At 32.3% G+C, this 4,933-nt stretch overlaps 1 long non-coding RNA gene across 1 annotated transcript in view; it reads left to right on the top strand.

The window, feature by feature from the left end:
* LOC139425944 (uncharacterized) overlaps positions 1 to 4,048 on the top strand; it is a 10,179-nt gene extending 6,131 nt beyond the window's left edge. The window contains exons 2-4 of the long non-coding RNA XR_011637100.1: positions 1,165 to 1,260; positions 1,433 to 1,475; positions 3,222 to 4,048. This is a non-coding gene — a long non-coding RNA (uncharacterized lncRNA). The remainder of the gene's footprint in view (positions 1 to 1,164; positions 1,261 to 1,432; positions 1,476 to 3,221) is intronic.
* The last annotated feature ends 885 nt before the right edge of the window (positions 4,049 to 4,933 follow it).

Raw genomic sequence — 4,933 nt, forward strand, 5'->3', positions numbered from 1 at the left:
GCGCAGCTTTGGCATTAACTGAGCTGAATGTCGCAAAATGGCGCAGTTGTGCCGTTTTGTCTCAGTTTGTCGCAAATGGCGCAGGCGTAGCATCACTGTAATAATATAACAAATTATAATACTAAAGAGGATTTATAATAGAAAGGAGATTGTTTACAGTTCCTTCGAAAGTGATAACCACCGGAAATTTTGGCTATACATTATTAATATTCATTAAATGTTGATAGCCGTACATTGGTTAACTTTCTGACGTGGGGATTAACGAAACATTTTCGCAGGCTAGTGATTTTCTATCATGGCTAAAGCAGTTCTACACTAATATAAGAAATTAAGAGAATTTGCAGAATTGGTCTATTATCTCTAGAAGTACAGGACCGATTTTAATGAAATTTGATATGTACATACATCGATGCAATACAAAACCATTCAACAATTGTAATACACACGCATGATCGTGAGTAGCACTCGTTGAAGTGGGAAGGTATGAAATAATCACAGGAAATGATGTCTTATTTCAAGTATGAAATCACGCTGCATATCTGTAAGAGGAGACCATTTTTTTTATTTTTGCTTATTCTGTAACCATTGTTTCATACCTTCCGATTCCAACTAGTGTTAGGTACGATCATGCGTGAGTATTACAATTGTTGAATGGTTATTTGTTTTGTATTGTATCAAAGTATGTACATATCTAATTTCATTAAAATCGGTCCAGTAGTTCTAGAGATAATCGACCCACTTTGCAAATTCTCTTACTTTCTTCCACTAGCGTATTTTATTCTATACTTTTATTATCATTTTATGATATATTCTATTTTATTCTACAGCAATTCTATTCTATTTTAATTTTCAAGCATAAGATGAGTGCTTAGAACTCCACACAAAAATCTAAAGAAATTTCACAAAAAATTAAGACTTTACCTTGAATAATTCCTCACAGATAGTTTTATTTTTTGACAGGAATTATCCAGGGTCATTCAAGTAGAGGCATTATTTAAAATTTCAACTGAGCATTTTGATTTTATAATATATTGATGCCTGTTTAGTTTATGTGTTTAATTATTCATAGTATGTAATGAAACATATTCTTTATAACAAAGCTTGTATTACTAATGTGAAGTATTTTTGGTACCAATGGTAATGTGAAGTATTTTCCGTCCAAAGGCTCTATTCTAAGAACTATCTTTGCCATACTACAGATCAAATTGGTTGGAAGTTATGATTGATCTATCAAACAATTTATATTTCTGAGTATTAGTTGTAAGTAAATTACACTTTTACAATCTTTTAACGAATGTACTTTGTAGTAATCTATAAATTAATTATATGTCTTGTATTTAACCCACATTTTCAAAAATGCGAAATCTTAGTTAAAATAAATTTTAATTTAGGAAATTTTGTGATTGATACTCTGTATTTTTTGTTTGTTTAGCATTTTAAGATACAGGATACGTAGTCAAATATTTCAACAAAAAGTAAGCACTTTTTAAGTACTTTTTAAGAACTAGAAAAATATTTTTAAGCACTACATACATTAACAAAATGCAGAATAATTTTCAAAGGCTTTACATGATCATTGTAAAATAACAAGTTTCTGACAAAGAACTATTTTTGTTGATTATATTAGCCACCATAAAAAGATTAATAGGTTTTTCGGTTCGAAAAATGAGGATGGAAAATGAAGCCTGAAATTGAGAATATCTAGCAGAATGCAGCACATGAGAGTGCTAAAATTTTTCAAAACTAATCTCAGCAGACGCACATGCGGACTCGCAAGTATTTCATCAAATATGTAAAATGATAGCTGCTTTTATATGCTACTGATTGGAATGGATTGTGGTAGAATGAATTGTGAAAACGTTGTACAGAACAATGTGAAAACCATGCTCTTGCATAATACGTGCCGAAAATAGACATTGTTAAGATAAAAATCTATTTTCAAAAAGGGAATATCAAGCACTTTTTAAAGACACCCAATGAAAAAAACACCTTTAAGGGCTTTTGAAAAACGAAAATCGAATATAAGCACCTTTAAGCACTTTCTAAAAATGCTACGCACCATGAGAGAGTTGTTTAGAAACTGTTGGTTGTTATAAAAAACATAATTAAAATTTGACGAAAGTTAACAAAAGTTCTGAAGGAGTGTGTTATGCCTGATTCATAACATAATTAATTAATATATATTAACATATATTAATTAGTCAATAGTTAGAACTGATTAGTTAGCGTTCACCCTTATGAGCTGTTAAGACCGACACTTATTAGTTTTTATAATTCCGATTATTAGAACAGATGTTTATGAAGGTATGAGCTGCTAGATTTGAATGAAATCAGAATGGTCTGTTGTTGATGCAAATTCATTGTTTCCACAACAAAAGTTATTCTTTCAGTTTTTTAGTTATCGAAGGTTAATATTTTACACGTGTGAGAAACATCAAAACAGTTTAAAAAGATGGTACAATTGTGTCTTTTACTTACTTTTTCAAATGACTTTTTTCAAATATTTAAAAAACAAAATTTCCGGTGATAATTTTGTGTATCGAATATCGCATTCAGCACGATGCTCTTTCTTTGGATCTTGGTCCAATGCATGTGACTTTTTATATAGTAATTTTGCTAAATGTTTGATTTCTCTTATTTATATTTCGTTTTAGTCAGATTCTTCAGGAAAAAAAAGAGACAGGCTGTCAATTTTTATGGAGATGACTTTTAGGATATACAATACGTAACTTTATACACTGCCCAGGGTTCTCTTCTGATGAAACATTTTGCTAAATCTATAAATATGAAGAGATTAAGTCGAAGAAAAATTGAACTGTAGGCCTGAATATAAATTTTTTTTTAAAAATCTGAGACACGTCTTAGACTTGGAGGCGATTCTTTCACTTTCAAACTTCTTCGGACTAAACTTTTAAACTTACTCAAGTGGAAATTTAAATTTAGCTAATCTTTATATCTGAATGATAAAACTACCCTTCGAGTTTTCGAGGGGTAATATTTCTTTATCTTCAGTCCAGAATCATTTTTTCATTCAAGATTAATAATGTTTATTGTGCTCTTGTAAAAAAAATGTCATTTAGCTTTCACCTATGTTTGCGATACCGCAGTGCGTCTACCAATACAAAACAGCAATCTCAATTCACTGGTATGTAAGAAATATTAACTCGATTCTACGTTGGCTTCTATGATTTTCTCGATATGATTTCTAATTTTATTTTTAGGCTACGAGGACCGTAAGGAACCACCACAATGATCCTTCAATTCATGGGGTAAAGGGGCACTCCGGCCTCGGGCACCCCGACCAACCGACAGAGCTAGGACTATGTTGGGGTACCTTTTCATAAATGGATGTTGACATTGTCGATATCACTCTCCCCACATTGGTGACCTGGACGTCACAGAAACTACCACTTCGTTCTGAACACGCCTTCTTCGCAAGGATCGTCTACATTGAACTTGCTACTTGTGACTGCGACATTATTAACTTTTCTCGCGCTGTTGCTACTCTGTCTCGATCACACACAACGTCGGTCTGTGCATACTTTACTTCAAATGGCAACTTATTGCAGCTCTCACGATCAGCCCTTAAAAGTCCGGTGATCTTATTACAACCCTCAAGGCTTCTCACGAAACGGATAGAATCAACTAGTGTTATGCGTTCATTGACACATACCACAGATAAGACTCTGGTGGAGGAGAATGAGTACCGTAGTATGTCTACCACTACAAAATACAATTTGAATTCACTAGTATATAAGTAACTCGTTTCCATGTTGTGATACCTTCTCATAGATGAATACTGACAATACATTAACAATATGATTCTCCCCACAATTCTATTGATGTTAAACAACCTTGCAAATTTTATTCTTAAAGTGTGAAGTTTTTCTGTTGAATATAATATGTATTTTCATTCATTTATTTTCACATTTGTTTCATTTTTAGTCCCATGTATTTGGTTTTTGAAGATCAAGAAGATTTTTGAAGATTATAAATAATTTTTTACACATTTTGCAGCTCATTCGAGAATAAAGGAAATTATTTATGACATCTTAAATGTTTTTCATTGCTACTTTTATTTCTATAACGAATTTTGTTAGGACTGAAAGGGAAAAGAACTGTCTTCAAAAATTTATTATTCACTCAATCTTGCTTGAAAAATTGTTTTTGTGAATGACCTAAAAATAAGTATTCCCAAAATAAAGAATTTTTTTCTCACAATTTCAACAAGAAGTTTCGATTGGTAAACCTGGGTGAATATTTCCGCAAGTGTTCTAACGTTATGAAACGTCATTCATTCTTGTGGTTAGTGGGTCAGAAATTAGCTATAAAATGCATTTGATTAACTTTTTTTGCTGGTTCGGTAAATGAAGTTTTTTCCCCCGCTAAAGTGAGCTAACGAAATGCCAACAAAGCCTTCGTGGGCAAGCGTTGGATAATTATTTCCTGCAGCTGCCTACTATTGGCCTTCACTATTGTTTACCTTTTAATACATCAGAAGTCGGCAAAAAGTTGTTTAGATTTATAACAATAAGGCGCATAAGGTAAAGATTTCTTAAAATGGGTCTTCGTTTGAAGTAAAAATCAAACTTGTGTTTTCTAGATCAGAAATAAGCTGAAAGATGTTTCGGCTATAATTTTCTACGATGTGCCAACGTTTGGAAACAGAATTAAAACTTTTGATCAAATTGCTGTTGATTGATTAGCTAAAACACACATTACGTTTTCGGCAAAACTTGTTTGGAGTGCTTCAGATTTCCTATAAGAAACTTACATTTCAGGCAGAAAATGCTGCTGGTGAAATAAATTTAGATATGGAAGATAATAATTTAACTATATCTTAATTTGAGAAGTGGTGGCTCTGGAGAGAGAGCGTTTGCTTATCAGTGAGGTGAACTGGGTTCAAATCTCAGCGAAGGCTAGCCTATACGAA

Source organism: Parasteatoda tepidariorum, chromosome 6, assembly GCF_043381705.1.
Source record: "Parasteatoda tepidariorum isolate YZ-2023 chromosome 6, CAS_Ptep_4.0, whole genome shotgun sequence".
NCBI classification, from domain to species: domain Eukaryota; kingdom Metazoa; phylum Arthropoda; class Arachnida; order Araneae; family Theridiidae; genus Parasteatoda; species Parasteatoda tepidariorum.